At 42.6% G+C, this 13,696-nt stretch overlaps 1 pseudogene; it reads right to left on the bottom strand.

The window, feature by feature from the left end:
• LOC142908093 (WD repeat-containing protein 70-like) overlaps nucleotides 1–8,827 on the bottom strand; it is a 104,745-nt pseudogene extending 95,918 nt beyond the window's left edge.
• Nucleotides 8,828–13,696: the final 4,869 nt, after the last annotated feature.

Here is a 13,696-nt window from a genome sequence, read left to right as displayed (position 1 = left end):
CACACTACACTACTATCACCCACACTAACACACACTACACACACACACACACTATATACATACACTATACACTACACTACTATCACACACACACACTACACACTAACACACACTATATACACTATACACACACACTACACTACTATCACCCACACTAACACACACTACACACACACACTAACACACACTACACACACACACTATATACATACACTATACACTACACTACTATCACACACACACTAACATACACTATACACTACATACACTATACACTACACTACTATCACCCACACTAACACTACACACACTACACACACTAACACACACTACACACATACACACACACAGACTAACATACACTATACACTACTATCACACACACTAACACACTACACACACTAACACTACACACTAACACTACACTAACACAGACTAACATACACTATACACTACACTACTATCACCCACACTAACATACACTATACACTACACTACTATCACACACACTAACACACTAACACACTACACACACTAACACACTAACACTACACACTAACACTACACTAACACAGACTAACATACACTATACACTACACTACTATCACACACACACACTAACATACACTATACACTACACTACTATCACACACACTAACACACTACACACACACTAACACTACACTACACACTAACACACTACACACACTAACATACACTATACACTACACTACTATCACACACACTAACACACTACACACACACTAACACTACACTACACACATACACACACACAGACTAACATACACTATACACTACACTACTATCACCCACACTAACACTACACACACTACACACACTAACACACACTACACACACACTACACACATACACACAGACTAACATACACTATACACTACACTACTATCACACACACTAACACACTAACACTACACACTAACACTACACTAACACAGACTAACATACACTATACACTACACTACTATCACCCACACTAACATACACTATACACTACACTACTATCACACACACTAACACACTACACACACTAACACACTAACACTACACACTAACACTACACTAACACAGACTAACATACACTATACACTACACTACTATCACCCACACTAACATACACTATACACTACACTACTATCACACACACTAACACACTAACACACTACACACACTAACACACTAACACTACACACTAACACTACACTAACACAGACTAACATACACTATACACTACACTACTATCACACACACACACTAACATACACTATACACTACACTACTATCACACACACTAACACACTACACACACACTAACACTACACTACACACTAACACACTACACACACTAACATACACTATACACTACACTACTATCACACACACTAATACACTACACACACACTAACACTACACTACACACATACACACACACAGACTAACATACACTATACACTACACTACTATCACACACACTAACACACTAACACACACTAACATACACTATACACTACACTACTATCACACACACTAACACACTACACACACTAACACTACACACTAACACTACACTACTATCACACACTAACATACACTATACACTACACTACTATCACACACACTAACACACTACACACACACTAACACTACACTACACACTAACATACACTATACACTACACTACTATCACACACACTAACACACTACACACACACTACACACACTAACACACTACACACACACTAACATACACTATACACTACACTACTATCACACACACTAACACACTACACACACACTACACACACTAACACACTACACACACACTAACACACACTAACACACTAACACTACACACACTAACACTCTAACACACTAACACAGACTAACATACACTACTATCACACAGACTAACATACACTATACACTACACTACTATCACCCACACTAACACACTACACACACTATACACTACACTACTATCACCCACACTACACACTAACATACACTATACACTACACTACTATCACACACACTAACACTACACTAACACACTAACACTACACACACTACACACACTAACACACACTACACACATACACACACACAGACTAACATACACTATACACTACTATCACACACACTAACACACTACACACACTAACACTACACACTAACACTACACTAACACAGACTAACATACACTATACACTACACTACTATCACCCACACTAACATACACTATACACTACACTACTATCACACACACTAACACACTAACACACTACACACACTAACACACTAACACTACACACTAACACTACACTAACACAGACTAACATACACTATACACTACACTACTATCACACACACACACTAACATACACTATACACTACACTACTATCACACACACTAACACACTACACACACACTAACACTACACTACACACTAACACACTACACACACTAACATACACTATACACTACACTACTATCACACACACTAACACACTACACACACACTAACACTACACTACACACATACACACACACAGACTAACATACACTATACACTACACTACTATCACCCACACTAACACTACACACACTACACACACTAACACACACTACACACACACTACACACATACACACAGACTAACATACACTATACACTACACTACTATCACACACACTAACACACTAACACTACACACTAACACTACACTAACACAGACTAACATACACTATACACTACACTACTATCACCCACACTAACATACACTATACACTACACTACTATCACACACACTAACACACTACACACACTAACACACTAACACTACACACTAACACTACACTAACACAGACTAACATACACTATACACTACACTACTATCACCCACACTAACATACACTATACACTACACTACTATCACACACACTAACACACTAACACACTACACACACTAACACACTAACACTACACACTAACACTACACTAACACAGACTAACATACACTATACACTACACTACTATCACACACACTAACATACACTATACACTACACTACTATCACACACACTAACACACTACACACACACTAACACTACACTACACACTAACACACTACACACACTAACATACACTATACACTACACTACTATCACACACACTAATACACTACACACACACTAACACTACACTACACACATACACACACACAGACTAACATACACTATACACTACACTACTATCACACACACTAACACACTAACACACACTAACATACACTATACACTACACTACTATCACACACACTAACACACTACACACACTAACACTACACACTAACACTACACTACTATCACACACTAACATACACTATACACTACACTACTATCACACACACTAACACACTACACACACACTAACACTACACTACACACTAACATACACTATACACTACACTACTATCACACACACTAACACACTACACACACACTACACACACTAACACACTACACACACACTAACATACACTATACACTACACTACTATCACACACACTAACACACTACACACACACTACACACACTAACACACTACACACACACTAACACACACTAACACACTAACACTACACACACTAACACTCTAACACACTAACACAGACTAACATACACTACTATCACACAGACTAACATACACTATACACTACACTACTATCACCCACACTAACACACTACACACACTATACACTACACTACTATCACCCACACTACACACTAACATACACTATACACTACACTACTATCACACACACTAACACTACACTAACACACTAACACTACACACACTACACACACTAACACACACTACACACATACACACACACAGACTAACATACACTATACACTACTATCACACACACTAACACACTACACACACTAACACTACACACTAACACTACACTAACACAGACTAACATACACTATACACTACACTACTATCACCCACACTAACATACACTATACACTACACTACTATCACACACACTAACACACTAACACACTACACACACTAACACACTAACACTACACACTAACACTACACTAACACAGACTAACATACACTATACACTACACTACTATCACACACACACACTAACATACACTATACACTACACTACTATCACACACACTAACACACTACACACACACTAACACTACACTACACACTAACACACTACACACACTAACATACACTATACACTACACTATTATCACACACACTAACACACTACACACACACTAACACTACACTACACACATACACACACACAGACTAACATACACTATACACTACACTACTATCACCCACACTAACACTACACACACTACACACACTAACACACACTACACACACACTACACACATACACACAGACTAACATACACTATACACTACACTACTATCACACACACTAACACACTAACACTACACACTAACACTACACTAACACAGACTAACATACACTATACACTACACTACTATCACCCACACTAACATACACTATACACTACACTACTATCACACACACTAACACACTACACACACTAACACACTAACACTACACACTAACACTACACTAACACAGACTAACATACACTATACACTACACTACTATCACCCACACTAACATACACTATACACTACACTACTATCACACACACTAACACACTAACACACTACACACACTAACACACTAACACTACACACTAACACTACACTAACACAGACTAACATACACTATACACTACACTACTATCACACACACTAACATACACTATACACTACACTACTATCACACACACTAACACACTACACACACACTAACACTACACTACACACTAACACACTACACACACTAACATACACTATACACTACACTACTATCACACACACTAATACACTACACACACACTAACACTACACTACACACATACACACACACAGACTAACATACACTATACACTACACTACTATCACACACACTAACACACTAACACACACTAACATACACTATACACTACACTACTATCACACACACTAACACACTACACACACTAACACTACACACTAACACTACACTACTATCACACACTAACATACACTATACACTACACTACTATCACACACACTAACACACTACACACACACTAACACTACACTACACACTAACATACACTATACACTACACTACTATCACACACACTAACACACTACACACACACTACACACACTAACACACTACACACACACTAACATACACTATACACTACACTACTATCACACACACTAACACACTACACACACACTACACACACTAACACACTACACACACACTAACACACACTAACACACTAACACTACACACACTAACACTCTAACACACTAACACAGACTAACATACACTACTATCACACAGACTAACATACACTATACACTACACTACTATCACCCACACTAACACACTACACACACTATACACTACACTACTATCACCCACACTACACACTAACATACACTATACACTACACTACTATCACACACACTAACACTACACTAACACACTAACACTACACACACTACACACACTAACACACACTACACACATACACACACACAGACTAACATACACTATACACTACTATCACACACACTAACACACTACACACACTAACACTACACACTAACACTACACTAACACAGACTAACATACACTATACACTACACTACTATCACCCACACTAACATACACTATACACTACACTACTATCACACACACTAACACACTAACACACTACACACACTAACACACTAACACTACACACTAACACTACACTAACACAGACTAACATACACTATACACTACACTACTATCACACACACACACTAACATACACTATACACTACACTACTATCACACACACTAACACACTACACACACACTAACACTACACTACACACTAACACACTACACACACTAACATACACTATACACTACACTACTATCACACACACTAACACACTACACACACACTAACACTACACTACACACATACACACACACGGACTAACATACACTATACACTACACTACTATCACCCACACTAACACTACACACACTACACACACTAACACACACTACACACACACTACACACATACACACAGACTAACATACACTATACACTACACTACTATCACACACACTAACACACTAACACTACACACTAACACTACACTAACACAGACTAACATACACTATACACTACACTACTATCACCCACACTAACATACACTATACACTACACTACTATCACACACACTAACACACTACACACACTAACACACTAACACTACACTAACACAGACTAACATACACTATACACTACACTACTATCACACACACTAACACACTACACACACACTAACACACACTACACACTAACACACTACACACACACTAACACTACACTAACACACAGACTAACATACACTATACACTACAGGCACTGTCACCCACACTACACACTAACATACACTATACACTACACACACACTAACACTACACACTAACATACACTATACACTACACACACACTAACACACTACACTAACATACACTACACACTACAGGCACTGTCACCCACACTAACACACACTAACACACACTAACACACTAACACTAACACACTACACACTAACACACACACACTACACACTACAGACTAACATACACTATACACTACAGGCACTGTCACCCACACTACACACTAACACTACACTAACACACACTAACACACACACTACACACAGACTAACATACACTATACACTACAGGCACTGTCACCCACACTAACACACACTAACACACTACACACACACTAACACTACACACACTAACATACACTATACACTACACACACACTAACACACAGACTAACATACACTATACACTACAGGCACTGTCACCCACACTAACACACACTAACACACTACACACACACTAACACTACACACACTAACATACACTATACACTACACACACACTAACACACAGACTAACATACACTATACACTACAGGCACTGTCACCCACACTAACACACACTAACACACTACACACACACTAACACTACACACACTAACATACACTATACACTACACACACACTAACACACAGACTAACATACACTATACACTACAGGCACTGTCACCCACACTACACACTAACATACACTATACACTACACACACACTAACACTACACACTAACATACACTATACACTACAGGCACTGTCACCCACACTACACACTAACACACTAACACTACACACTAACACACTAACACAGACTAACATACACTATACACTACACACACACTACACTACACACACACTAACATACACTACACACTACACACACACAGACTAACATACACTATACACTACACACACACTACACACACACTAACACACCCACACTACACACTACAGACTAACATACACTATACACTACAGGCACTGTCACCCACACTAACACACACTAACACACACTAACACACACTAACACACTAACACTAACACACTAACACACAGACTAACACACACTATACACTACAGGCACTGTCACCCACACTAACACACACTAACACACACTAACACACTACACACTAACACACACACACTAACACACACACTACACACTAACACACTACAGACTAACATACACTATACACTACAGGCACTGTCACCCACACTACACACTAACATACACTATACACTACACACACACTAACACACACACACTAACACACTAACACACACTACACACTAACACTAACACACTAACACTACACACTAACACACTAACACAGACTAACATACACTACACACTAACACACTAACACTACACACACACTACACACTAACATACACTACACACTACAGGCACTGTCACCCACACTAACACACACTAACACACACTAACACACACTAACACACACTAACACACACTAACACACACACTACACACTAACATACACTATACACTATACTACACACATACACACACTACAGACTAACATACACTATACACTACACACACACTAACACTACACTAACACACACTACACACACACACACTACACACAGACTAACATACACTACACACTACAGGCACTGTCACCCACACTACACACTAACACACACTAACACACACTAACACACTAACACTAACACACTACACACTAACACACTACACTACACACACTACACACTAACACACACTACACACTACAGGCACTGTCACCCACACTACAGACTAACATACACTATACACTACACACACACTACACTAACACACACTAACACACTAACATACACACTACACACTACAGGCACTGTCACCCACACGAGGGAGTCAACGTCCCCCTGTGGGGGGGTCCCGGGCGCCGCTCTCGGCACCGCGCGTGGACGCGGCGCGGGGCTCTGGCCCACCGCTAGGTCCGCTCCGACGGAAACCCACACGGGGGGGGTCAGGGGGGGGGTCGAGGGGGGGTCGAGGGGGGGGTCAGAGGGGGGGCTGCGTCGCTCACCCCGTGGAGACGACTCCGCCGCCATCGCCGCCTTCGACGTCATCAACGCGGTGCGTCGTGACGTCACCGCGCGGGACCACATCTGTCGGGTGACGTCTCCGTGCGGGAACCACATTGGTCGGATGACGTCACGGCTTGGGACCCCACTTGTCGGGTGACGTCACGGCGTGGGACCCCATTTGTCGGGTGACGTCACGGTGCGGGACCCACACTTGTCGGGTGACGTCACGGCGCGGGAACCACACTTGTCGGGTGACGTCACCAGACAGGACCACACTTGTCGGGTTGACGTCACGGCACGGGACCACACTTGTCGGCCTGACGTCACGGCGCACCGACGCGAGTGGTGACGTCATCACATGTAACCATTGTTTTTTTTGCTCTTATTATCTTAAATTTATTTTTTGTTTTCTATCTCCGTGACTTTAAACAAAGAACCAAGAATATGACATTGGTCAACGCGCGTGGTGATGACGCGATTAAAAAAGTTGGCCGGTGACGTCATCACGCATCGACGCTAGCGGGTGACATCGTCACGTAACACGACTCGGGTATAGTTGCGTGGTGATGTCACCGCGCAGAACACGTGGTCCGTGACGTCACAACGCACAAACTGGTGCGGGTGACGCCGTCGCTCCAAGCCAATTGTTTTGCTGTGGTGACGTCACTGCGCAGCCCACATTCCCCGATGACGTTATCACGTACTACCGCGGGATGGGGCGTCATGACGCGCCAAACGCGGATGGTTGCGAAGTGACGTCACCACAGGGGCAGGTTCGTCACCACGCACTAGAACGCGGCAGGCGACGCTATCACGCAACGTGCGCGGTGCGGTGACGTCACCACGCGAGCTGGTGACGTCATCACGCAAACCACAAGGTCCGAACGGCGCCCAGACTCCAATGTTAAAGTCTCTACCCATAGACTCCAATGTTAAAGTCTCTACCCATAGACTCCAATGTTAAAGTCTCTACCCATAGACTCCAATGTTAAAGTCTCTACCCATAGACTCCAATGTTAAAGTCTCTACCCATAGACTCCAATGTTAAAGTCTCTACCCATAGACTCCAATGTTAAAGTCTCTACCCATAGACTCCAGTGTTAAAGTGTCTACCCATAGACTCCAGTGTTAAAGTGTCTACCCATAGACTCCAGTGTTAAAGTGTCTACCCATAGACTCCAATGTTAAAGTCTCTACCCATAGACTCCAATGTTAAAGTCTCCCATAGACTCCAATGTTAAAGTCTCTACCCATAGACTCCAATGTTAAAGTCTCTACCCATAGACTCCAATGTTAAAATCTCTACCCATAGACTCCAATGTTAAAGTCTCTACCCATAGACTCCAATGTTAAAGTCTCTACCCATAGACTCCAGTGTTAAAGTGTCTACCCATAGACTCCAATGTTAAAGTCTCTACCCATAGACTCCAATGTTAAAGTGTCTACCCATAGACTCCAATGTTAAAGTCTCTACCCATAGACTCTAATGTTAAAGTCTCTACCCATAGACTCCAATGTTAAAGTCTCTACCCATAGACTCCAATGTTAAAGTCTCTACCCATAGACTCCAATGTTAAAGTCTCTACCCATAGACTCCAATGTTAAAGTCTCTACCCATAGTGTCCAATGTTAAAGTCTCTACCCATAGACTCCAATGTTAAAGTCTCCCATAGACACCATTGTTAAAGACTCCCATAGACTCCAATGTTAAAGTCTCCCATAGACACCATTGTTAAAGTCTCCCATAGACTCCAATGTTAAAGTCTCCCATAGACTCCAATGTTAAAGTCTCCCATAGACTCCATTGTTAAAGTCTCCCATAGACTCCAATGTTAAAGTCTCCCATAGACTCCAATGTTAAAGACTCCCATATACTCCAATGTTAAAGTCTCCAATAGACTCCAATGTTAAAGTCTCCCATAGTCCACAATGTTAAAGTCTCCAATAGACTCCAATGTTAAAGTCTCCCATAGACTCCAATGTTAAAGCCTCCCACAGACTCCAATGTAAAAGTCTCCCATAGACCCCAATGTTAAAGTCTCCCATAGACTCCAATGTTAAAGTCTCCAATAGACTCCAATGTTAAAATCTCCCATAGTCCACAATGTTAAAGTCTCCCATAGACTCCAATGTTAAAGTCTCCCATAGACTCCAATGTTAAAGTCTCCCATAGACTCCAATGTTAAAGTCTCCCATAGACTCCAATGTTAAAGACTCCCATATACTCCAATGTTAAAGTCTCCAATAGACTCCAATGTTAAAGTCTCCCATAGACTCCAATGTTAAAGACTCCCATATACTCCAATGTTAAAGTCTCCAATAGACTCCAATGTTAAAGTCTCCCATAGTCCACAATGTTAAAGTCTCCCATAGACTCCAATGTTAAAGCCTCCCACAGACTCCAATGTTAAAGTCTCCCATAGACCCCAATGGTAAAGTCTCCCATAGACTCCAATGTTAAAGCCTCCCATAGACTCCAATGTTAAAGTCTCCCATAGACTCCAATGTTAAAGTCTCCCACAGACCCCAATGGTGAAGCATACCCATTTGGTGTACTCCGTATTCTTGTACAGGGGAATTGAGTTGAGATTTATAAGGGGCACGAGGTGACCCATGAGGTCTGAATTGGTCTGTAATAAGGTAGGGCACTGATAGGTATCATGAATGCTGACGATTTGGTGATTGCTGCTCACTCAGAGGAGACGTTGCTGCTGAGACTGGAGCGTGCCACTAAGAGGTGGGGCCTTACCATCAGCCCCAACAAAACTAAGCACCTGCCTGGGTATTTTGTACCATCGGACACTCCACCCCCACAACTCCCAATCGGTGATGGGGCAGTTGTGGAGAGAGTGGAGAGTACTCTCTGGTTCTATTCGGTAAAGTCACGTAGGTAAAAAATAACACAACAAAAATCACGACGTATCGCCCACAACACAAGCGGCCTTCATCAGGTGAAGGGATCAGGCTGTCTCGAGGACAGCGCTGAAGTGAAACACAGCCATGCTCAGACCGCGGACCCTTAAGCTGTGTGCGAGGAAACAAGGTGCCTTGACAAAGGAATTAGCATAAAAATTAGCATTTGATTGGCCGACTTAGCATAGAGGTGGTGTACATGCAAGTGGACTTGCTGTTTGGCGCGGGGGGGAGAGAGAGTTTACCTATTGATGGTGTGAAAAGGGAAATTTTAAGAGCTGCGAAAGTTTGGGGTACCACTACTTGAAAAAAGATACTGTACCATTGAAAATTAGTTTAATGTTTAGTTCGATTTAGAACATCTTTCCAATGGTTGCTTAATTTGTAACCATCCTCTCGGTTGAAATTGTGTCTGTGTTTGTAGATCTGAATTGCCTCGTGAACAAATCTCTGATAAAAACCCGTGGGTTTGCAAAGAACCTTGGTATCGGAGAAAAATTATATCGTGATCACCCACAGCGTTGTAACAGTGATCAGCTACGGCAGAAGAATTCGTTTTGCCGTTTTTCAAATCTGAATTGTGCTCGCGAATTCGGTCAGAGACATGTCGCTTTGTCTCCCCGATATGGCAGTCACCACAGGTACAACTCAATTTGTAAACCCCGGGGTACTGTAAGTCAGGAATGACATCCTTCACGGATGGGATCAGATCACGAATTTTGTGTACTGTATTGAACCGGACCTGGATCTTGTGTTTGTTTAGAATTTTGGAAATCTTTTTAGTAACGCCTGCTATATATGGTAGTGTGATGGTTTTGACCGGAGTATCAAGTGGTTGTTTCTGTTATGGAGGGAGAATCAGCTTGGTGGATGGTACGGCCAGGTGTACATGTTTTAATTCACTGGTCAGGTGGTGTTGGTCCGAAATGCAATGAGCCCTATGGTATAAAGTTTTGATGAGATAATTCGTTTGGGCTGGGTGGTGGTGGGAATCGGGTTTCAAGTAGGAATCTGTGTGGGTGGGTTTCCTGTAGACAGAATGCCCCAATGAGCCATCAGGTCTCCTCTCAAACAGAACATCTAAGAATGGTAGCTTGCCATCTTTCTCCACTTCCATGGTGAATTTGATGGCGGGATGTCTGGAATTGATGTGGTGTAGGAAAAGGTTCAGAGCTGGGAGGCCATGTGGCCAAATGACGAAAGTGTCATCCACATATCTCTTCCACACAATTTCAACCGAGAAGATGGTTTCAAATTAAGCAACCATTGGAAAGATGTTCTAAATCGAACCAAACATTAAACTAATTTTCAATGGTACAGTATATTTTTCAAGTAGTGGTACCCCAAACTTTCGCAGCTCTTAAAAATTCCCTTTTCACACCATCAATAGGGAAACTCCCTCTCCCTCCCGCGCTAACCGGCATGTGTACCCGCACGTACACCACCTCTATGCTAAGTCGGCCAATCAAATGATGGTGAGCGAGTGGCGAGCGAGTGGAGAGTGGAGAGACAGTGGTGAGCGAGTGGTGAGGGAGTGGTGAGCGAGTGGAGAGAGAGTGGTGAGCGAGTGGTGAGGGAGTGGTGAGCGAGTGGTGAGGGAGTGGTGAGCGAGTGGAGAGAGAGTGGAGAGTGGTGAGGGAGTGGAGAGAGAGTGGAGAGTGGTGAGCGAGTGGCGAGCGAGTGGAGAGTGAGTGGAGAGAGTGGAGAGTGGCGAGAGAGTGGTGAGAGAGTGGAGAGTGGTGAGGGAGTGGAGAGAGAGAGTGGAGTGGTGAGAGTGGTGAGCGAGTGGTGAGGGAGTGGCGAGCGAGTGGAGAGTGAGTGGAGAGAGTGGAGAGAGTGGTGAGCGAGTGGTGAGGGAGTGGTGAGAGAGTGAAGAGAGTGGAGAGAGAGTGGAGAGAGAGTGGAGTGGTGAGGGAGTGGCGAGCGAGTGGAGAGTGAGTGGAGAGAGTGGAGAGAGTGGTGAGCGAGTGGTGAGGGAGTGGTGAGAGAGTGAAGAGAGTGGAGAGAGAGTGGAGAGAGAGTGGAGTGGTGAGGGCGTGGTGAGCGAGTGGTGCTGCAGGAAGAACACTCTGGACAGGACAAG

This window comes from Petromyzon marinus (assembly GCF_048934315.1).
Source record: "Petromyzon marinus isolate PM22_M1 ecotype Great Lakes invasive population chromosome 70 unlocalized genomic scaffold, UKy_Petmar_22M1.pri1.0 chr70_unloc.1, whole genome shotgun sequence".
In the NCBI taxonomy this organism is placed as follows: Eukaryota; Metazoa; Chordata; class Hyperoartia; order Petromyzontiformes; family Petromyzontidae; genus Petromyzon; species Petromyzon marinus.
Note: the sequence above shows the minus strand (reverse complement) of the source record. Positions and strands in the feature narration are given on the sequence as shown.